The 24,503-nt window shown below is 42.2% G+C and overlaps 1 protein-coding gene across 4 annotated transcripts in view; it reads right to left on the bottom strand.

Annotated features, from left to right (window-relative positions):
• The window catches only part of Cracd (capping protein inhibiting regulator of actin dynamics), a 245,621-nt gene extending 221,490 nt beyond the window's left edge, over positions 1 to 24,131 (bottom strand). For 3 of the 4 annotated variants that reach the window (XM_040292385.2, XM_005320023.5, XM_021722817.3), the window contains exon 1: positions 23,975 to 24,131. The gene's annotated coding sequence lies outside the window, so the exon portion shown is untranslated. Of the gene's footprint in view, positions 1 to 23,294; positions 23,400 to 23,974 lie in introns of those variants that run through there. The other variant, XM_040292384.2, reaches the window with a different exon arrangement.
• Positions 24,132 to 24,503: the final 372 nt, after the last annotated feature.

Raw genomic sequence — 24,503 nt, 5'->3', positions numbered from 1 at the left:
CAGGTGAGGATGTGAAATGGTAGGCTGCTTTGGAAAACAGGCTGGCAACTTCTCCAAATACACGGAACAGAGTCCCCTTTGACCCAGCAATTCCACTCCTAGGTATATACCCAAGAGACTGAAAAATACATCCACACAAAACCTTATACATAAATGTTCAAAGCAGTATTATCTATAAAAGTTAAAAAGTGAAAAAACTCGAATGTTAACTGGTGAATGAATAAATACAATGTGGAATATCCACACGATGAACTGTTATTGTGCAATGAAAAGGAATGATCAGTGATACAAGCTACACACAGAGATGACACTTCAAAACACTATGCAAAGTAAAAGAAGCCAGAAAAAAGGCCATAGGGCGGGGGGGTTAGGGTGGAGGGGGCTGGGGATGCAGCTCAGTGGCAGAGCACTTGCCTAGGATTTAGGAGGTTCTGGGTTTGACCTCCCGTCCAAAAAATAAAAGATACATACAGGGGCTGGGTTTGCAGCTCAGTGGTAGAGCACTTGCCTAGCATGTGTGAGGCACTGGGTTTGATTCTCAGCACTGCATATAAATAAATGAATAAAATAAAGGTCTATTAACAACCGAAAAAATTTTAAAAAGATATCTACATACATATATACATTGTAGAGAGTCATTTATATAAAATGGCCACGACAAGCAAAGCCATTGAGACACAGGGTTGCCAGAGGGAGGGAAAAGGAGTGACTGCCACTGGCTTCTTTGGGGGTGATGAAATGTTCTGGAATTGGATCTGGTAATGGTTGCATGACTCTGTGAATATCCAAAAAAATACCAAATTGTGCACTTTAAATGGGTGGGGGGAAGGGGGTACCAGGGATTGAACTCAGGGGCACTCATCCACTGAGCCACATCCCTAACTCACTTTTGTATTTTATTTAGAGACAGGGTCTCACTGAGTTGCTTAGTGCCTCGATCTTGCTGAGGATGGCTATGACCTCATGATCCTCCTGTTTCAGCCTCCTGAGCCACTGGGATTACAGACATGCACCACCGTATCAGCCTGTTACTTCTTTTAAAAGGAGAACAGTAGATGACATTATAACAAAAGTTAATTTGCTTCAATTTACATCATTACTGGATCTGAAGCAACACTGACAGTCAAGCAAGTAAGTCTCCAACTCCATAAACTGTCTTTCACTAATGTTAGCAACTTCCAATGAATTACCTTCAAGTTAAAACTATGAGGGGATACAATTATGGGATGCTATAAAACAGAATATGAAAAAATGCATCCATTCATTCAAAGTTTTATGTACACTTTTATGGCACATGAGATAGGAGGCTTTGCAGAAGAATAATTGATGGGAGTGCCAGAATCAACAGAAGCATACCTGTGCTTCTCACACTGTGAGCCTTAGCCAGAGTTCAGACTTTCCTTCACTAAGAACAAAAATAAATAAATACAAGCTGCTGTAACCGTAACTGGGAACATCCCAACATGTTCAGGTAGAGGAAAACTTCCTAGATCTTCCCTTGACAGGATAAATATTAATTTTAGACAGAAGAGCAAAAGTAAAGACAAGAGGACAGATCATCCATCACACTGTTGCCAAAGAAAACCGATGTTTTTCTGCCCTTGAAACAATAAGGTGTCTATCTGAAAAGACACTGGTGGCTGTAGGCCACATCACTGTAATCAGCATCTTCCTTGCCAGGAACCAATTTTTCTCTTTTCCTGGGTAATCATAAGTTTATTCTAGAAAAAAGAAAGTGTTACCAAAACAAAAGATTTTTTTATTATTATTATTCTTAGTAGTTGTCAGTACAAAGGGCTGCTACACCAGCTATTATAATTCAGATAATGTTATGGAAAGGATCCAATGTTTTGTTTTTTTCCAGTGCTGGGGATTGGACCTAGGGCCTCATATATGCTAGGCAAACACTCTCTCTACCACTGGGTTTTACCCCCAGCCCTAGAAGGACCCAACTTACAAGGTATTTTTTACAAGGTAACAAATGCTGACGAGTTTTGAACAGGCCACGCCAGACACCACACACAGGTTCTGAGAGCAGGGCTCTACCTGGGCAGTTGCCAGGTGAAAAACAGAGATTCCATGCCTTCCTCCAAAGTTAGCCTGCCTACAGAACACATGGACACACACACACACACACACACACACACACACACACACACACACACACACACACCATAGTCCCTGAACTGCTGCTTTGGGCAGAACTTAACCAGCAGGGCTCCTCTCTGTAAATTGGGCCGAAAAATGTGCAGTAGGCCAGAAGACTAGAAGCTCCTAGGGTTCTGCTCCCCATCATCACAAACCAGGCAGCAGCTGAGGCACCCAGAATGTGTCCTGGGAATCAGGGCAGAGAATTTCAAAGCACAAGAGAGTAGGGTGCTGCATAGGTCAGGAAAGAATCCACAGGTGGTGGACGCATGTCTCATTGACTGTTCTTTCCTTTTCTGTAGCTTAAGGAAATCACTGTTGGCTCCTGAACACCTGGCCCTGGTCTGCGAAAGGAAAGTTAAGCATTAGAGAAGTAGCTGTTAACAAGGGGCCTCCCTGTTTCTTCCTCCCCAAATATAAAATGTTCCCTGGGTGCAAGTCATCTGAGGCTAGTATTGGTAAATTTGACCTGAATCTGTTTCCCTTGTTGGACTATAAAATGTGACCCAAGGCAGCCTCTATAGAGACTGCATTCTAGCTTGATGTATAAAAATTTGTAACCCAACTGTGTTCCTCAGCTTTGCTTTGCTGTGACAAAAATACCTGTCAAGAAAAACTCAGAGGAGGAAAGGTTTGTTTGGGCTTGCTGTTTCAGACTTTCCATTGCTTTGGACCCATGGTGAGGCCCAGAATATCCTGGTAGAAGAGCGTGGGGGAGGGAAGCTGCTCAGTTCATGATCTGCGGGTGCAGCCAGGGCACACCCAGCCATGCCCCACCTGCCTAGAGTTACCCCCACAGCTAGTCCATTCAAATTAGGACAGACTGATTAGGTTATGGCTCTCATCATCTAATCATTTTACCTGTAAACATTCCTGCCTTAAGGCAGGAGTTTCTGGGCGACACCTCATATGCAAACTGTCATTCCAACCTAAGAGTACACCCCTGTAACCAAGCAACTGAGACTCAGGCAATCATGATAGCTGAGCCTCCAGCCAATCAGAGGCTGAAATCCACCACATGACGACCAAATAAGGCAAATGCTGACTATAGCCAATCAAGTTGTTTCCATAGGTCACTTCCTTTTTCTGGCTATAAATAAAACCTGCCCATGTGCTGGGGTAGGGCATTCTGAACCAGTCCCAGGTGATGGTGAATTCATCTCAGATTTCTTATAACAGTAAGGAACTAAAACTGAGTGCCTTAAAAGTAGGAGGTATCTAACTCAGTACTTAAATTTTCCTTTTGATACTCAGAAAGGGAGAAAGATCCTGTGTTTTTCCCCCAGAACTTCTGCCAGAATGAGTCCACTAGCTGATCTTCCCTAGCTGTTCCTCACTTGCTCAACCTCTGAGCCCCAGGACTGGATCTTTGGATGGATTCTCGTCTCTAGACTCTCCCCCTGAGGACCTCACCCACTCTCATTGGTTTGAACAGTATCTCTATGACAACTCTCAACTTTGTATTTCCAGCCCAGATCTTTTCCCTGAAATCCAAAGCTACTTGTTATTTCAACGTGTACATGTTGATGCCTTAACAAATGACCACAAACACAGCAGGTTGAACAAAAACTTATTCCTTGCTGATCTAGGGAGCAAAAGTGCAAAATGAGGGTGTCGGCAGCACCACACTTTCCCCAAAGACTCTAGGGGAGGGGACTTCCCTGCCTCTTTGACTCATGGCAGCATAACTCCAAACCCCATCTCCATCTCCAGGAAGCCTCTCCCTGTGCGCCTCTGTCCTTTTCTTATGAGAGCACTACTCATTGGATTGAGGGCCCACCCTAAATCCAGGATAATCTCATCTCAAGATCTTTCACTAGGACTGGGGTTGTAGCTCAGTGGTAGAGCCCTCACTTAGCACGTGTGAGGCACTAGGTTTGATCCTCAGAACCACATAAAAATAAATAAATAAAATAAAGCTATTTTTTAAAGTTCCTTAATTAATTACCTCCGCAAAGACTCAACTTGCAAATAGGCATGTATTCTAAAGTTCTGGGGGAGTTTTTGGAGGGTCACTAGTCAGCCCACTACAGCAATTTAAACTGTCCCAAACCAAACTCCTAATTTCCCCACACAAGCTCACTTCTCCCTTTAGTCTTTCTTCTTGGAGTAGGCCTTGTTTCCTCTTGCCTTACCCCCTCCCCACTCCCCCCACTCCCACCCCACTTCCAGACTACAGGTAATCCCCACTGGCTGTGCCTCCACAGTACATCCAGAACCTGACACTTCATCTCCACCCCTCCAGCCCAAACTCCAGACAGCCTTCTAACTGGTTGCCCACTCTTCTGGCTATTCCCCTGGAGTTAATACTTGATACTACAATGATCCTTTGAAGATATAAGTCAGATCAAGTCCCTCTGACACTTAAAACCTCCTATGGCTTCATTTGGAGTAAAAGCCAAAAGTCATCAGTCCAGGGGCCCACAAGGCCCTTCAGAGTCTGTCTGCCGTGACTTCCTTTGTGGCTCAGACATGGCCCGGAGGCTCTGCCTGTGGCCCTGTGGACTTGCTATTCCCTTCATCTGAAATTCTTTTCTTCTAGGTAACCACATGGCATCTTGCTCCCTGCCTTTCTCCAGGTCTTTGCTCCAATGTCAGCTTCTCACAGAGGGTGTTCTGATCACCCTGTCTAAAGTCACCATCTCCACCATCTCCTCCTCCGGTTTCCCATTCTTCTCTGCTTTTTTTCGTGTCTGAACCATGACCTGAATACATTATATTTCCCATATTAATCTGTTGATGGACCACCTCCTCCCATACACACTAAATGTGAACTCCATGAGGTCAAGTTCAGTCTACTCTGTTCACTGTGCCTTCTCCAGGACCTACAGTGGTCTCAGGCCCATAGCAGGCAAGCAATAAACACTGAATGGTGGAATCCAGTTCAACCATCGGATCTGAGAAACAAGGTGATGAGAACTCGCCTTATCTCGCAATGGGTTATAGAACTGAGACCTGTTTTTCTGTTAGATGATTAGTGCTCATTAAGCACATCAGTAAGACATGCCAATAACAAGTTACCCCTTCCCAGGCAAAGAATTGCATTTTCAAGAGGAACCCTTTCAAGACAGGTATCCAGATCCAAAGAAGTGAAGCAGATGATGGAAATGTGAATACTATGAGGCATTTTGGGAGCCGGCACATGCTTCAGCACAATGTCAGATCAGAATTCCCTGCAGTTGAGCCAGGGGAATAGAACTGGTTCCTGACCCACAATGTTTACCCTTGCTCCCTGCCCAGCTCAAACCCTTTCCTCCTGCTTCTGCTTTTTCTCCGGAAAAGAATAGTCTATCTGAGTTTAAAAGTTGCCCCAAAATAAATAAATAAATAAAAGTTGCCCATTAGGCACATATCTCAGCACTCAGGAAGCTGAGGTAGGAGGATTATCTGAAGCCAGGAGTTCAAGACCAGCCTGGGCAACAGAGCTAAACTCCCTGCCTCATTTCATTTTTTCTCCCTTGTTCTTCCTCTTTTTCCATTTTATACTCCCAAAATCCCTTAAGAAATAGAGGCTCTGTGGCTGGGAGGGGGTTGGTGTGGCTCTGCGGTACAGTGTTTGCTGAGCATGTACCAGGCCCTGGGTTCAATTGATGGGGGGGGGGGGAGCGAACAGAGGGCTTCTGGATGAAGACTTAACATTCTTTCCTGAAGATGCAAGTATCTATGATCTTGATATGCAACCAATGCTTGTTCTAGTTTGCAACTTTCCATCTGAACCATGTTGTCTAATTCCAACTTAAATTTCTTTTAAATGCACCTGACTCTAAACTTGGTTCTCCTCTGTCTTAACCCATTTACTTTTCCCTTTCTCCTTTTCTATGCCTTTTCTTTTTTTTTTTTTTTTCTATGCTGTTTTCTGGTCACATTAACAACCAGCCACTCCTACTGCTTCTGCATTCATTTATTCTTTCATGCATTGATTTGACCAGTTATTTATCTCACTTTTTAATCAACAGAGAACTGTGACAGATCCTGCATACACTGAGTGTTTGGGGCAAAAAGTGTTCCAGGTAGACACAGAGGGCCAGAGCAAAACGGTCCTGCTCCCAGGGAGAATCACGCTACCCACCACTGCCCTCTTTCCCATGTCTGAGAGGATGAGGACTATTAGATAAGCTACTGACACCAATCTATGATGGACAATTCCTCATGCAGAAACTCAGGGCTTTGATAGGTACTTAATAATGCTCCAGGGAGCACTCAGAGGTGGAAGTAATAATAGGTGGTCAGATTTCTTATCTTTTGCATGCCTGGATGGCACTGTAGGTGGAGAACCACAGCCACAGCCCCTGCTCTGTACCATAAGGCATTCCAGGGGCACCTTCCAAACTAGCCACTATAGGCAAAAGGTGGAAACAACCCAGATGCCCATCAACAGACCAATGAATCAACAAAAGGTAGTACAGCCCCACAATGGACCAGTACTCAACCATAAAAAAAGAAATAAAATTTTCACAGGTGCTACCACGCAGATGACCTATGCAAAAGGTCAGACACAAAAGGCCACATATTATATGACCTCACGCACATGAGATTCCTAGAATAGGCAAATCCTAGATGCAAAAAGCAGAAGACAGGGAATCTGGGCTGCAGGGACCAATGGCGGGCAGCCCCATTGGTCAGTGGTTAAAGAGGTTTAAATTAGTGCCTCAGCAAAAGCGAGGCACTAATCAATGAGAAGGTACTGCAGGTGGAGAGTGGAGGTGACTGCTCGACGCTGTGCGTACACTTCGTGCCACAGAACTGTACATTGAAAAGTGGGCGGGATGGCAAAAAGTATGTCATGTATATTTTGCCACAACTAAAAACTTTAAAAAGTTAAAAAAAATAAAATAAAAAACTAGCTGGCCATGAGCCCAGCAAGTGAGCAGGACAGCACGCACTCAGCTGCTCCATATCTCACTGGAGGCTGAAGGTGGCACCGAGGAGTCAGGACTCGCCTGCAGGAGAATGAGAAAAAGACAAAGGTACTTCTTTACCAGTGGCCTCTCCCACAAGTGGAAGGAAGGAGACAATCATGGAAAGGAATGTCCCCTGGGGCTGGGGTTGAGGCTCAGTAGTAAAGCATTTGCCTAGCACACATAAAAAGAAATAAAATAAAGATCCATTAAACTATAAATAAATAAATAAATAGTGATGTCCCCTGTCTGACCACAAGGGCCCACATTGACAGGTTCCAGAGGCCTCGTCATTTTCCCCAAGGACTCTGAGAAACACCATGGTGGAAGGACATGGCAGAGGAAAGCTGCTCAGCTCTTGGCAGTCAGAGGCGGGGGCGGGAGGGGGCAGTAGCCATTCAAATTATTAATCCGTGAATCGGGTTCACCCACTGATGAGGGTGTAGTTTTCACAGTCCAATCATTTCACCTCTGAACATTCCTACATTGCCTAACACATGAGCTGTGCAGGAGACACCTCATATCCGGATCATTACAAAGGCAAACTTCTGAAAAACTAAGGAAGAAGACGTGGACAACCCCTAACGGACATAATGTATATGAACACACTTTCCTATAGTGGACAATGTATATGTACCGTCCACCCTATAATACATTGTCATTTTGCAGCTGGTCCCAAATGTCAATAGAACAGGCATGTCAAAACTAAGATCTGGAGAAAACCTAAGACAGGGAGGCAGTTACGGGAAATACCTGGGAAGGAGAGTTAGGAAGAGAAGCAAATTCATTATGAATTTCCTGAGAAAAGCAGGAGGGTGAAACATCTGAGAATGAAGGCGGAACTGAAGTGTGTGGAACATTCTTGAAATAATTGTTCTGAAAAATTCGATAATGAAGAAGCACAATAAAAAGTCATTGCAATTTTTAAAAATTCTATTTCACTGCTTTTATGCCAGTACTGTATCGGATTTTAAAATTTTTTTGAAAATTTTAATGGACACATAATTGTACATACTTATGGGGTACAGCGCAATTTTAATTAGCATGTTATTGGAAACGCTTTAGTCCTGGACAAATAATGATGATCCCACCAAGGACAGGGAACAGAGGTATGTAAGCCTGTGATGAGAGCTGGTGGCCAAGGGAGGTGCCCCAGGGTCTGCCAGCCTGGGGTCCCAGGCAATGTTTACGGGTGCTAGGATGGCAAGTGCGGGGGAGAACGGAAATGCTGGCTCAGGGTGCCCACACTGAGTCCAAATGTAGGAAAGTGAAAACAGGAGACTGATGCACTGGACAGCTAGAAAGGGGTAAAAAGGGAAAAGTTGCCGGGCACAGTGGTGCATGCCTGTCATCCCAGCAGCTCGGGAGGCTGAGGCAGGAGGATCATGAGTTCAAAGCCAGCCTCAGCAAAAGCGAGGCACTAATCAACTCAGTGAGACCCTGTCTCTAAATAAAATACAAAATAGGGCTGGGGATGTGGCACAGAGGTCAAGTGCCCTTGAGTTCAATCCCAGGTACCCGCCACCTCCCCAAAAAGCAAAGGAAAAGTTCTAATAGTGGCCAAAAGGACAGACCAAAGACTGTGAGTAAATGGTGGGGTTGAAGCGCAAGACTTCGGTGAAAGTGGGAAGTTGAAGGCTGCAGGTGGTGTAGGAAGTCCACAGAATAACAAGAGGTGGTTATAAGCCCCCTGAATCCAGAGTTCAGTCCTGAATCCTGGTTGTCTAAACATGTTTCTCCTCTTTCAACAGTGAGAAAATATTTAGCGGTAGTGGACAAAATAAGATCTGTTAAAACCAGTGCTTCAAACTATTAAAAAATTCTAATTTATTTTGCTTCACTGACTGCAAGCACAGCAGATGGAATGAAATTTATTTTGAACTATCCATATCACTGGGACCTATGCTGACATCTTCATAGCAGCTGAAGGAAGAAGGCCAGAAAATACTGCAAGACTCTCACCTGAGGCCAGGTAAAGGACTCGCCCAGTTCTTTTATAATACTGTTTGGTGCAGTAAAACTGAAATACCCTGAGGGAATACTTGCTTATTGCCTTTTTGAAGTGCTGGAACTCTCTAACCATACACAAATACTACATTTTGAGAAACTACCTGTAAAGATGATGACACAAAAACAAGTCATAACAGGGGCAGGGGTTGTGGCTCAGTGGTAGAGCACTCGCCTAGCGTGGATGAGGGACTGGGTTCAATCCTCAGCACCACATAAAAATAAATAAATAAAAATAAAGGCATTGTGTCCACTTACAACTACAAAAAATATTAAAAAATAAACAAGTCATACAGTGATTGGAGGTGTAGCTTGAAGGTTGTACACTTGCCAAGCGTGCACAAGGCTTGGGTTCGATCCCCAGATCACATACACACAAAAACTTTCACACATACACACATTTATACACTTTTCAATAATCCAGTAACCAGAAATTGTTCCAACAAAGCAGTTTTATACTTTTATACCATTATTTCTCTAACTAAAAATGAAGATTCAACTGTAGCTAAGAGAAACTCGTTGGCTTATACAAAAAAAAAAAAAAAAAAATCCACCCTCCACTGGGTCTATTTGTACAACACTAGGGTCATGGAATTTGCCCATTCTTGAGAGCTGAGATGATATCCACACGACTCTGGGAGTTCACAGGATGTGATGAGTAGCTCTGTTCCTGCTTCGATATGACCGATGCTCATTTGTCAATACTAATTCTGCAGCCCACTACACTTGGTGGTATCATGTACACAAAAAGGAGTTCCTCTAGGTTTCCTCTCATCATTTAAAGATGCAACTACAGAAGCAGCTTCCACCTTCCATCTAGAGAAGTGTCAGGAAGCTCCACTACTTCTAAACTTCTTAATGACCCTCAGTCACCTACAGAATTTGTTCTGTTTTGAACTTATAAAATTAAAGCCAAGGGATCCCTTACGGCAACTTATGCTATTTACCTCATGCTGCTCCTCCAACACTTGAGACAGAAGAGTCCCTAAAAATCTATAGGTGAGTGTTTTGCTTCTTTTTCAGCTTCACATATTACCGCAAAAATGGCCTTTGCCAGATGGAGAGAACAGCAGGTATACTTTGGTGTTTTCTTCCAGTTGTCCTGAGAACAATGGTGAAGGCGATTTTCTTCATTTTGACAATGAAAACCATAAGCCTACACCACAGTGCCAGGTTGTAATCAAACAATGGGAATTCCAGTCAAAAAGGCACATTTCTGGAGAAACTTGGATATAGTCATTGTCAATGGATGGTTTAGAACAAAAAAACATTGAACAAGAATATAATCCTGTCCCCCCTGAAAATAACCAGAGTTGTTTTTAATAGCCCTACCTGGTTCTACTGAACCTGGGTAGCTTTTGTCTCACCAACATCAGCGAAAGAAAGAAAGAAAGAAAGAGAGAGAGAGAGAGAGAGAGAGAGAGAGAGAGAGAGAGAGAAAGAAAGAGAGAGAGAGAGAGAGACACAGAAATGGCCAATGAGCAACAAATTCATTAGAGCAGTTATTATCCAAAGACAGAAACTAACAAATACTGGTGAAGAGGTAGAGAAACTGGTTGTGTACTACTGGCGGGAATGTAAATGGTACAGTCACTAAGAAAAATAGTTTGGCAGGTAGTCAAAAAGTCAAACACTGGGGTTGTAGCTCGGTGGTAAAGCACTTGCTTAGCATGTGTGAGGCACTGGGTTTGATTCTCAGCACTGCATATAAATAAGCAAAGACAATAAAGGTCTATCGACAACTAAAAAAATATGTTTAAAAAATGTCAAACACACTTGGGCATGGTGGCACAACTCTGTAATTTTAGCAACTCAAGAGGCTGAGGCAAGAGGATTACAAGTTCGAGATCAGTCTCAGTAACTTATCAAGACCCTGTCTCAAAAAATAAAAAAGACTGGGAATGTAGCTCAGTGGCAAAAACACCCCTGATCAATCCCTAGTTCAAAAAAAAAAAATTAAACAGAATGACTATATGATCCAGCAATTCATGTCTAAGTATATATCCGAAAGAGTAGAAAGCAGGATTCCAACACGCTTAGACACCAATGTTCATAGCACCCAAAGGTGGAAATGTCCACCAAGAGATGAATAGATTTTTTTAAAGATGTGTTATAAATGTATAGTGGGGTATTATTCATCAATAGAAAGGAATAAAGGCCTAACACATGCTACAACAAGAATAAACCTTGAAAATAGGTGAAGTAAATACCCAAAAGGGAAAATATTGTATGAACCTACTTAAGTGAGCTTCCTAGCAATAGATAGTAGGACAGAGATTATGGCAGTAGGAGGAATGGGAGGAATGGGAGGTACTGTCTTATGGGTCCAGAGTGTCATTCTGGGATGATAAAAAGTACTAGAAGACTGGGGATATAGCTCCGTTGGTAGAGTGCTTGCCTCACATGTACAAGGCCCTGGGTTCAATCCCCAGCACCACACACACACACACACACACACACACACAAAGTGTTAGAGATGGTGGGTGGCGATGGGCTCAATATTTTGAATGTCCTTCATGCCAGCGAACTGTACACTTAAAATGGTCAAAATGGTGCCATGCTATACATACTTCATCACAATGAAAAAATGGTTTTAATCACTTGAAGGAAGAAAAAAAACAATAATAAAAGAAATTCAGAAATAATAAACAAAACCAAATACCAACCCGTCCTGCTAGTCCATGTCCAAACAGAATTTCCTTTTTTCTTTCCCTACCCATTTCCTTCCTTGCTTTCTTAAGTTTCATATGAAATAACTAAACATTCTGAGAAAGATAGATACATGGGGAAATTATGATGCAAATTTAATTTTTAAAAGATAAATCCCATCACAAGAGGGACCAGCCGGATGAGGTCATGCAGATCAGGGAATGTAAACAACAGCTGAACCAAAGACCCAGGAGGCCTTTCTATCTTCAGCAGAAGAGAAAATGAAGAAAGAACAGAAATCCATTTGCAAGCCCCAAACCTGTAAGTCACGCAGTCCTGTAACAACTTCTTGCAACTGTCTTTAAGGATGAGATGAATTAAATAATTCATGCCGGGCTAGTTTCACTGGCTGTGAACTACTAGCCAAGGAGACAGATCGACACGGCCTGGATTCGGTGCCAGCAAGAGGCCAGGGATTACAGCCACCAGCGCTCCATCTGGCTTCCCCACACTGGGACACCACGTGAGGGAAACCAATTCACAACCCCCTATGGATGAGCCTCAGTGGATGGTAAATCCAGTTCATCCCACCTCATGTCTCACACACAGAACAAGTCACTTTTAAGCACATCCTTCTGCTGATGATAACTGCTCAACTCTTGCACATCACCAAGAAAAAAGGCTAAGGGCCAAACACAAATGTGTGCCTTCCAAAGTCTTTCATGTGACTCCAGAAGAATCATCTATAAACCAAAACTGTTAAGACCTCAGGCTAGACCCAGCTTATTAATGATTCTTTTAAATAATCATAATGACACTGTTATGATTATAACAGGCAGACTGGTCTCCTAAGATGCATTCCAATTGTAATTAAAACCGGGCAGTCCCAAAGCTCCCACTTAATTTTAATTTATATTAAAATAACTTAGAAGAGCTCTTGGATACATTGAACAACTGCCTTCAATCCAGCTGGTTAAATGTTGGCAACTTCCTCTTCCACGAACCACATGATTTTTAGATGAATAATGCACTGGGGGAAAGAGGTGGGATCCAAATTACCAATATGAGTGGCATTTTTTTCTCACGACTGTTTTCTAAAATGAGGTGATGCTATACTTAGTGAAGCTATTTAAAAGATGTAGTGCTAAAAAGACTCTGCCCAGCAACCATCATATTGGTGGAACTCATCGAAACTATTAATGTCTACTTGGAAATTGATTTTAATCAATTTGAAGAAGATTGAACTCCCATAGCTTTTTACTTAGCTAGATTTATAATGGTAGACCAGGAAGAATTTCCAAATATTCCCACAGCTTCTTCAGTTTCATTCAAATCTCTCTGGACTGTTCTACCTGGAAACAGCACTACATGTTAATCCAGGTACTCAGCTTTACTTTCTTTATGGCATTTATCCTTACCTGACAGCATGCGGTATACTTCTATGATAAATAAATAATTTGTGATGGTTCACAGTCTCTCCCCCAAAGATGTCATCTCCTAATGCAGGACCTGTATCAGCACGCACAGCAGGGCTAGGCACTGAATAAGCGTCTTTTACTAGACTCTCACCAAGGTCAAGAGGCTAATCAGAGGCAAAGCTGGGCCTTAGAACTAGGTCTCTGAACTCCCAGCCATCCTTCCAGAGTAGGTGTGATCACCTTACGTGCTGCCCTGACAACTTCCCACTCCTAAAAATGCCAACATTTATCATCTGTTCAGACTGCTGTATCCAAAGTCCATACACTAAGTGGCTTATAAACAACAGAAACGTACTTGTCACAGTTTGGAGGCTGGGAAGTGCAAGATCAAGGTGCTGACAGGTCTGTGTCTTGTGGAACCTGCATCGTCATTTACAGATGGCACCTTCTTGCTGTGCCCCGCTCAGTAGAAGGGGCAAGGGGTGTCCCTTTGCTGTCTCTTTTATAAGGGCACTGATCTCATGGATGAGGGCTCCACTTCATGACCACTGTAATCATCTTCCGAACACTCCACTTCACAGTTCCATCACCTTAATTGGGATCTCAATATTTAAACTTTGGGGAAACATCAACATCGCACTAGAGCACTCTCTGACCTTTCAAATCTCTCTGTTTTTCTTGATCCACTTTCCTAGTCTTCTCTCCTGCCACTTCTTTGCGTGCCCAATGTTTTTGGCTTCCTCTGTTCCCCACCTTGGTAATACCTCTCAGTCCTCTTCCCATCTGTTAATTTCCGCTCATCCTTCAAAATCCAGCTTCATATCACTTCTTCTGTGAGATATCTCCCATTCTTTCCTCTTTCTACCAGAAAAATCACCCCTTCTTTCAATGTTTCAAAGAACTATGACCTTCTACCTAGCACACTTACTATTCTGCCTTGTCTTCTATACCACATTGTGACTTCTTTTTTTTTTTTTAATTTTTTTAGTTGTAGGTGGACACAATACCTTTATTTATTTTTATGTGGTGCTGAGGATCGAACCCAGGGCCTCACATGTGCTAGGCAAGCACTCTACCACTGAGCCATGGCTCTGCCCAGATTGTGACTTCTCTATTTTTATATGCACTAGCAACTCCATAGTGCCCGGAATAAACAGCTGGAGCAGGCAGGAGAAAAGGGGACACAAAGGACATGTGCCACCTTTCCAGGTTTAACCCGACTCCCAATATCCAAACTGCCTGCCCCCAATGACCCTAAGGAGAGAATCTGCTATTGCTAGAAAGGGGTTACACCATTAAATGTGACAGCATGCAAATGGATGCTAATGGATTGTGAACTATAAATGGTATCTGTTCTACACCAACATAAAGATGCAACATTTTTTTTTCCAAGTTGGAAAAACAACAACAGTTCTGAATACTTTGAGCTGAGGTCTAACATGGTCACATTCAAGTTATCTGTGGTTCTCCGCATGCTGTGCTCCTGGTGCTCAGCACATAGTATATGTTCAGTACAAGGCTTGGTCCCATCAGTTCAAATGGGTTGACAATGACTGGCTGAATGGGCTGTGGCTGACCAGAGTAGTTTTCATTAAACTTCCTAACACAGGACGTGGTTACTTAATTTCCCTACGTGAAGGTAACCCTTCAGACTGCTGCCTTGTTTTGTTTCTCTGTACCTAGGATCAAACAGGTTGTTAGTGACAGACCAAATACACAGAAAACTGAGAGGCCATTATCAACTATACATATATATCACTATTCTGGTAGTAATGACATCTCTTCTTATGGCCTCTGCTGCCCCTTTACATGGACAAATTCATGAACATCAATAGCTAGTCTGGATCATGAGACTAACTGAAGTATCAAGAGTTCCCTGACCAAACTATTTTTCACTAATTGTGAATACTTGTCACTGAGCCACTGGAAACAAATTAAGTCCCTCCGAACTCTGCATGGGCAAAAAAAAAGATAGTAATATTGTAAATAAAATATTACAGTCACATCTTAACTGCCTGTGTTGGCTGGGGATGGGGGGAAAACTAAAAATAACACAACAAATTTAGTCACAAGGTTTTTATCCTTTTTATCCTCCTTCTTATCCTTGCCAATTTAGAACCATTATTTTCAACAAAACTGACAGGAAGACCACATTCTGGAGCCATGACTTTGCACAAGCAAATCGTGGCTCTTTCTTCCTCCCTGGGAACAACAGGGGCATAAGAGATAGGAACTATCAGCTCAGAAGCTCGCTCTTCAGCACACACACAGAGAACCCTTCACTTCAGCTCTCCCCCTCGCAAAAGGGTTTCAACCCAGAGTATTGCTGCTTCATCCCTCAAGGTTCACTCACGCTATCTGCAATCCTCTTTGTAAGAAAAAATACATTTTAAAATATGCTTGAATGAGCACGGAATCTATTTATCCCAGGGTTACAACTGTTAATGTCTAAGATCTTAATATGCTTTTCTCAGAACTAAATAAAGCTGCCAGGCCTCTGACCTACATAGGAAGGTAAAATAGCCAAAATAGTAACATTGTAAAAAAAAAATAAAGTCCCCCCACCCCAAGTACCTGCGCACATTATGTGTGAACAACCAGCATAATGTATAAATACATGAGCACTCACAAACAAGTCAAGAGGCCCGATATGTGAGGACTCAGGCACAGATCTTACAACTGCATGCATTAAATGGTCCTCTGGTGGTTTGAGGTTCCTGCTTTTCTGCACACCTACCCTATTAGCAGGGAGAGTTATAGGCAATGGAAAACCCGGCTCAGTTACTTAACCTCTGAACCTTACCTTTCTCAGTTAAACAAGGGGTTGGTCTAGATCAGCATTTCCCCACAGAAATATAATGTAAACCAACATGCAAGCCATACATGCAATTTTAAAATTTCTAGTAGACAGACTAAAAAACCTAAAATCAATTGTAATATTATTTAATCCATCATAGCCAAAATGTTGCTATTTTGATATGTAATTAACATTTTAAAATTACCAGTGACATATTTTAGTGCATTTTCTCATCTCAAATGTTTGAAATTTGGTACAATTTTAAGTTGATAGCACATCTCAATTTGGAATGGCCACTCGGGACCAGTGGGATTGTATAGGAGAGAAGAGGTAAGATGATCTCTGACATTTCTCTCAACCCTTGAAATTATTTTAATAAAGGAAACAACAGGTTTTCAGATTTAAGTATACTTAGAAAAACTGTAACGTGTTTCCCCTGGACATTGTTTATTCTCATTCAAAATGGTATTTTTTTTTTTAACCTTTATTCTTTAATTCAGTAGACTTGGATCTGTAAACCAATAAATGGTTTGCTCTACTAGGCTTAGCCTGACTCTGTTCTTACTACTATAGTCACTGTCCTACAAAGCTTGGAGAGAGGTTTGTAAGGACATTGAGGACAACGTGTAACTGAGAGAGACACCTAACCAATCCTAACTAGAAAGATAACTGATAAAATGAGTTCCATAGAAATGATGGAGAAATACATCTGATAACCATGGTATCGTCCACAGATTAAGATAAGGCTGTGAAGCACAAATCTGCATATGATTTGGAATCATCTCTCTAATTACTCAATGTCTTCAGAGAGAGTTCTGCGGCTCCTCCCACACAGTCTCGCTTATTAGTCCCTTTGTGATCAAAGATCTGCCTTGGCCAGATGGCTGGTCTGGGTTAAGAGCACAATATGAGATCAGAGAACAAAGCCAAGAAAGGGGCCTTCCCAGGAACTGAACCTAGGATCCTGACCTCATTAACTCTAGGAAACAGTTAACCCGTCACAAGCATGGGCAGCCCCATGATAAATAAATCCAGAAAAACCCACTGCATCTGTCATCCTGGCCGTCTGGGAGAGGAAAAGAATCACTCAAGACGTGCTAAGAACTTTTCAGAGGAGAAAGAGACATTTACCAGCTGTAAACATTACATAATACAGGCATGTATCAAAACATCACATGGTACCCCATAAATATGTCTAATTTTTATGTTTTCATGTCAGTCAAAAGAAAAAAATAAATTTTAAAAATTTTTTTAAATTTAAAAAAAAATTGTCTTTTCTTTTTTAGAACTGGGGATCAAACCCAGGGCTTTGTTACATTCCAGCCAAACTTTTAAAGTTGAGAAATCATAATAAAAAAAGGACTTTTCAAAATATAAAAGAAATTCTAAATGCAATGATTTAGGGCAACCTGGAATTCACCAGTAGTTTATCAGTAGTCTTGGTTCCGTCGTCCTTCAGGCACCAGACTCCCATATATTGATGGTGACCTCCTGTGGAGCCGGTAAATGGCTTTGGCCACAGGGTTAGGAGTAATAAAAAGATTCCTCTTTAAAAACACAGTGATCTTGGGACTCTCCTCTCTCCAATTTACTTCTCCCAAGTAAGCCATGGGTTAACCACTATATACAAGAATCCAGCTTATCCTACCTAAATAATAACCAAGTTTTCAGGTAACCCTGTTTCACCCTGCAGTGTCCCTATACCTCCCTCTCAGATGAGTGTGGAGGCCACTGGGCCTGATGGTGGGGTTGATCTTACTGCCCCAGCCCAATACCTTTTTAGCAAGTTGTCCTTCCCTTTCTTATAACTGGGAATCATTTCTCTTAGCAGTCACTACCTGCTCTTAAATTCTGTTTGAACAACCTGTGTCTAGTGAGAGAAGTGCTGACTTCTGATTTAAATATTTCCCAAAGTATCTCAGGGATGCAGTGCCTGTGTCTTCTTCTCCTTAAACTCTTAATATTTAATATAGCACTAGTTTTAGAAACAAACTTATTGAAATTTCCTCTTAACTCCTAAATTCTAAATGCAATGATTTAGGGCAACCTGGAATTCACCAGTAGTTTATCAGTATGCCACTTAATAAATCCCACAAATATCTAGAGGAGCTGAAACTTTTAGACTTGCTCAAAAATATATATGCTTTTCAGTTTTGTTTTTTATTGCTGTTGCTATTGTTTTGGTACCAGGGACTGAACTCAGGGGTACTTGACCACTGAGCCACACCTCCAGCCCTATTTTGTATTTTATTTAGAGACAGGGTCTCACTGAGTTGTTTAGCACCTTGCCATTACTGAAACTGGCTTTGACCTTGCCATCCTCCTGCAAAGACAGACATGAGCCACCATGGCTGGCTGCTTTTCAGTTTTGACATTTTAAATTGTATCACCTTTTCACATATAGACTTGATTGAATATAAAAGCTTATATACAACTTGTGTTCTATTTGGCTTCTTCACTATGTCTGATAACATGTGACTATAAAAATAGCCTTTTAAGGGTATTTTATTTTCACAAAATTACTTAATCTTTCCACACATCGCATTACAATGCCAGCGACTCAGGAGGCTGAGGCAAGGGCATCACAAGTTCAAGTCTAGCCTCAGCAATTTAGCAAGACCCTGTCTCAAAATAATAAAAAGGACTAGGGATGTAGCTCATAGACCACCCTAGGTTCAAATAGAAAAAAAAAAAGTTACTTAATTTTTTTTTAATTTATGGATTAAGAGTTTATAATCTTGGAACTGGGGGATTGTAGTTCAGTGGTCGAGCATTTGCCTAGCATGTGAGAGGCACTGGGTTCAATCCTCAGCATCACATAAAAAATAAATAAAATAAAAGTATTGTGTCCATTTACAACTAAAAATTTTTTAAAGAGTTTATAATCTTGTACTTCTCATATGTATGGATATCTTAGATCTAAACCTAAAGTATTCATACGTATCTGCCTCACTTACATGTTAGTACAAATAAATATCTAAATTGATTAAGCTTTGATTGCTAAGAATTTTCACATTAAGAATAAAAGAAACACAAACCACTTTGCTTATCTACTTGAACATACAAATTACAGTGACAGTGACTATTCAGTAGCTAGAATGTTTGTTTGTTTGTTTCTTTCTTTCTTTGATACCAGGGATTGAACTCAGGGTGCTCAACCAGTGAATTACATCCCCAGCCCTTTTTATTTTTTATTAGACAGGGTCTCACTAAGTTGCTTAGGGTCTTGCTAAATGGGTGTGGCTGTCTTTGAACCTGCGATTCTCCTGCCTTGGTCTCCTGAGTCTGTGGGATTACAGGTGTGCACCAGGGTGCCCAGCTAGAATGTTTCATTTTTACAAAAACTATAACAATCCATTAAGGGTCAGGTGTTAGACAAAAGGAATAAGTTAATAAAATAAGCATAAAACATTAGTTTACTACAAGAGTTCACAATTTCAACAGCGGCAAAAAGACTTTTGAGGGCCAACTTAAAGATGAAATCTCGTGTTTAACAATAAATGCAATTATGTATTCACTTTAAGGAAAAAATGAGACTGAAAAAACAAAAATATGTGGATTTTCAGTTTAATGCTTTATAAGGAAAGTGAGGCTTTGATTAAATTATTTGCCACATAAATCATGAAACTGCTTCTTTATCTAATATATCATTGTATTTACATTAATTCTGATTTTAAAATTGTCATCTTTGAAAAAGACTAACCTTCATTCAACAAATAAACTGCTTAAATATATGATTAGAAAATTAGCCAGGCACAGTGGCTCTGGCCTGTGATCCCAGCTAGACAGGAGGTTGAAGCGAAGGATCAGGAGTTCTAAGCCAGGCTGGGCAATTTGGTGACCCTGGCTTAAAACAAAAAGGGCTGGGTAGCTCAGTAGTAGAGCACTTGCCAAACGTGCAATGGAATGCCCTGCATTCCATACCCAGTACCACAAAAGACAGACAAAAGTTTTAAGCTCCATACAAAGAAGCATCCAAAGCTACAATGCAGAAGTAAGTTTCTATACCTTTAAGCACCTCTTATCATTTTATTTACAAGGTACATTTCAACATGTAGACTGCAATAATGCAAACCACAGGAGTTTGAATCTGTAAGTGTAAACAGTGAAATTTGCTTTTCCATTATTGTTTTAAATTATCTCTGCATATTCTATGTACTATTTTAAATAATATTCCTTAAAAACTGTTTTAATTATTCTGATAATATTTTTTAGGTGTAGATGGACACAATGCTTTTATTTTTATGTGGTGCTAAGGATCGAACCCGGGTCCCGCCCATGCTAGGCGAGCGCTCTACTGCTGAGCCACAATCCCCGCCCCTCTGATAATATTTTTAAGAGGAGGAAAGTCCCAGAAATACCACAATATTAAAATTAAAATGCTGTTACAAATGTAAAGAACTGAAACACAAATACATGTATATATTTGGTGATTTCTTACAAGTACTTTACAAATACTGCCTTGTGATTTTGAGACCAATCAATATACTATAAAGCATCCTTTGTAGCTCTTAAGTCTTCCTTTGGTGCCTAACAGCCGACATTCATTTGTAATGAAGTCTTTTTATAGTCACACAGCTATTTCATGTCCCTTTTGTAGACACATTAAAACTTTGAGTACTCCATAAAAATGACCAATTAATTGGCTCTATCATGAAAACCTGAAAAGCTGCACCAAAATATTTACATCAAAGACCAGCTAAAGCTAGAATGAATTACCGGTCCCCTCAGTAAGCTTCCTTACTTCACCAAGTTGAAAACGGACTTCGAGTCCTTTCAAAAGAAACCACAAATAGGACCAGAGTGGGCAAATTCTCAAATTAAACATAAGAAGGAATGAGGTATCTTCAGGAATCACCATGAGGGGACATCAGAACTGAGCACCGGGAGCTAAGAGGACAGACAAGCTTTGGGGTCCAACGGAACTCAGTTTAAATCCTTGCCCTATTCCTCACCTAACTCTAGGACCTTGGGCAAAGTTAAGAAAAAGCTCCCTGAGTCTTAGTTTCTGTTATCAAATGGACACACAAGGCCTCCCAACAGGGCTGTTGTGAGAGCTACATTAGGGAATATGTAATGATAGACTGCTGGGCACAGAACTTTGACCAACTGTGAATCTCAACTAGCAGTTTTTAAATAAAATAGAGTAAAAATATAAGACCACATTGCACACAGACAATCTAAACATTATCACACATTTTTTGAAAAAATTACACATATTTATAATGTGTCTATTTAATAGGCACCTCTCTTGCTGTGTTCCCCTTCCCCAAATTAAATCCAGTACTCAGTTTGTGCTAGACATTATGCTAAGTACATACAGACATTATACACACAAAAATCTATAAGGGAAATACTATTACCTCCCCTATTTCACAGATGAGGAAACTGGGCTTTGATGAAATTGCTTGCTAAGGATAAAGCATTAGTAACCAGTAAACCCAGGGTTCAAATTCTGCCACCTAATTCCAGACCTTGCTCATTTTACCCACTTCAGAAAGTACTAGGTGGTAAAATATAACTTTTCTTTATATAAAAATTACCCAAAGCCAGGAAAGTGGCACATCCCTATAATCCCAGTGACTGAGGAGGCTGAGGCAGTAGGATCCCAAGTTCAAGGCCAGCCTGGGAAACTTGGTGAGACCCTGTCTCAAATCAAAAATGAAAAAGGCTAGGGATAAAGGCTAGTGGTAAAGTTTCCCTGAATTTAATCTCTCATATCAAAAGTTTTAAGGTAAATAAATGAATAAACAAAAAAAGTTATGAAAAATGTAGACCTTTTCAGGCAGTCTAATTGGAGTAAGATATGCCGGGAAGCAGCATATCATGGAAAAAGGTGTGATTAAGAGGTAAAAGCACTGGTGTGATTGTTGCTTTAGTGGCGTGGAGATGGCAAGTCATTTAATCCCACTGTGTCTGGATTTCCTCACCTACAAAATGAGAATGATAGTATCTGTCCTGCCTCCTCACAGGTCATTATGAGAAAGTATAAAAACAAATAAAGTTCTAGTGTCCTACTCAGTTTTAGGAGATGATCATTAAAACCACCCTATTCCTCATAGAAACACATAGCAATTATGATCCAAAAAGAGGCTTCCAGGCTTTTATGAACTACACATGGCAGCATCCGGCACAGTTCCTAGCACATAGTAGGCCTTCAGTAAATGCTCATTAAACTAAAAGAAATAAACCAGTTCTACCTATATGAACCTTTTATCCATTTTCACTTTATTTTTCATTTGTTCACTCTTTCTTAATTATTGAATACCTACTGTGTGCCAGACTAGAAATATGGGCTACAAAAAAAGATTACAGGACCATTCCTTGCCCCAAAGAATTCCATATTAATTTCAACTAATTATTCCAATATTGTGTAAGAGAAGATGTAACATCTAGCTTCCTCATCTAGCAATAACAACAACTTACATTATTATAGTACAGTCCCTTTTATTCTTAGACCAATTGTCTAAACCTTTCAAGTAGGTATTATATTCAGGACTCCAAATTCAGTACTCTGAAGGGTGCTGCAAAGTCTTGAGAGTCAAAGTTTCTCTTATTAGAGATGACTATAATAAACATAAGCCTTTGAATCAATTACATTTTAAAGAATTAATACTAGAAACAAAATTAATAGCATGTTTTTTTTCTTGCACATTTCTGAGCTAAAATAATCCGTAATGTAACCCCATACCTATATATGGCACATTTTCCAAAAGATTTCTTTAAAAAATATTGCTTTGGAGAAAATTTTTTACAGGCAATTGTCTCTTGAAGACACTAAACTAGGATTCTTTTCTCAAAGAATAAAGGAAGTAGTAGTGAAGGTGTCTTCTCTTTGTTGACTTTTTCAAAATTACTCAAAATTGACTGTTGTGTTCCTGAGTCACAAACAATGCCAAATAACTGTTAGCTATATTATATATAATGCAACCACTAACAACAGATGATTTTTACAGGGGAACACCGATTTAACTGACAACTTAATGAATTGAAAATCTGCCATAGGATTATTTAACTAATAACCTAATAAAATTCCCTTATCCTTTGTATTCTGACCACTCCCTCTCCACCACCGCCACCTCCAACACACACACACACACACACACACACACACACACACACACCCTCACTTACACCAGATCAGTTTCCCAGCCATTATTCATAAAACCATATTAAAATTTCACAACACATGGTCATAGTTACTAGGTTCCCCTTCCCCCTCCACTGAATCAATATGGCTTTAAATATAAATTTGCTCTTGAAACCCACAATTGAGAAAAAATGGCTATAATGCAAAGATCTACTATAAAATTTAATCGACTGCTCTTCTGTTTACTAATAATCATGAAGAAGAAGAAAAAGCCCTACCCCACCCACCGTGTCCGTAGGGTTAGGAGGTCCAGTCTCTCCACTACAGAGCTCTGCAAGAAAGGACGGTTATAGTACCAGGAAAACCGTCGCAACCAGCCCCGGGAGGAGATAAGGCAACACATTTTACACACTGGCGGCGTGCGGACCCCGGCTCCAGCGCTTGGTAAACAGGGGAAACCTTTGTCTCGCCTCAGCCATCAAACTGGTGGCTCATCAGAATTGGGGCCACAAGAGTTTGTGCGAAACGGTTTGGCAGAGGTTAAACAAAGCAATGCCGCTCTAGGGGAAGAGGGCTGAGCCGGGTCCGCGTCCCAGCTCCCGGACGGCGAGCTCGGGCTCTGCTCGCGCCGCAGCGGGGTCCCCGGGACGCGATGCCGGGACGCGGGAAGGGGAGAGAATGAAAGGTCCCACGCTCTCGCCAAGTTCCCGGGGCGCAGCCCATCGGCAGGTTCCCTCGCGGGGATCCAAAGGCGCGCGCACAGCGCGCAGGTTCCTTGGGGAGGGTCCGAGCCCCGCAGCCAGGGACACCGCCCCGAGTCCTCGGCCAACCGTGCTAGCCCCTGCCCGGGCAAGGTCGGCAATCCCGGGGCTCCGCGGGGGACGGCCCGGAGGGCGCGAGCGGAGGGGAGAAGCCCGCCCGCTGCCCCCATTGTCTGGCTCCAGCCGCCAGCCGAGTAGTCGCTCACCTGCGGTCCCCAACTGGCGCCCCGGCTCGCAGAGCGGCCGGCGGGCGACGCGCGGTCCTGGAGGGCGCAGCGGCACAGCCTGCGGAACCTCCGCAGCAGCAGCGGCAGCAGCAGCAGCAGTCGCAGCAGCAGCAGTCGCAGCAGCAGCCCGGCAGCGCACCCGCCTCTCAGGCGCCCGCGGCCTCCATTGCTCTCCCCGCCGCCGCCACCGCGCGGCACTGCACGCCCAGCCCGGCGCGGCGTGGTCACATGCTCCGCCAGCGCCCCGGGCGCTCGGACCCGCGCCGCCGCCCCGCCCGGCTGCGCCCTAGGACAGCCACGGGCTGTCGCCGGTCACCAGGAGCGCGTGTTCCCTCCTGCGCCCAGCTGTGCTGGAAGGGCGCTCACCAAACGACACCCTGGGGTTGCCCAGAAACCCCGAGCCGGCCCCAATAAAGGGCGTGGGACTGATCACTGCCCTGACCACTACTCCAGGGGATGACCAGAAGGAGGCTGAACACGTGGCCTCACAGGTTACTGTAGTGGGCTC

This window comes from Ictidomys tridecemlineatus, chromosome 9 (genome assembly GCF_052094955.1).
Source record: "Ictidomys tridecemlineatus isolate mIctTri1 chromosome 9, mIctTri1.hap1, whole genome shotgun sequence".
Taxonomy (NCBI): Eukaryota; Metazoa; Chordata; class Mammalia; order Rodentia; family Sciuridae; genus Ictidomys; species Ictidomys tridecemlineatus.
Note: the sequence above shows the minus strand (reverse complement) of the source record. Positions and strands in the feature narration are given on the sequence as shown.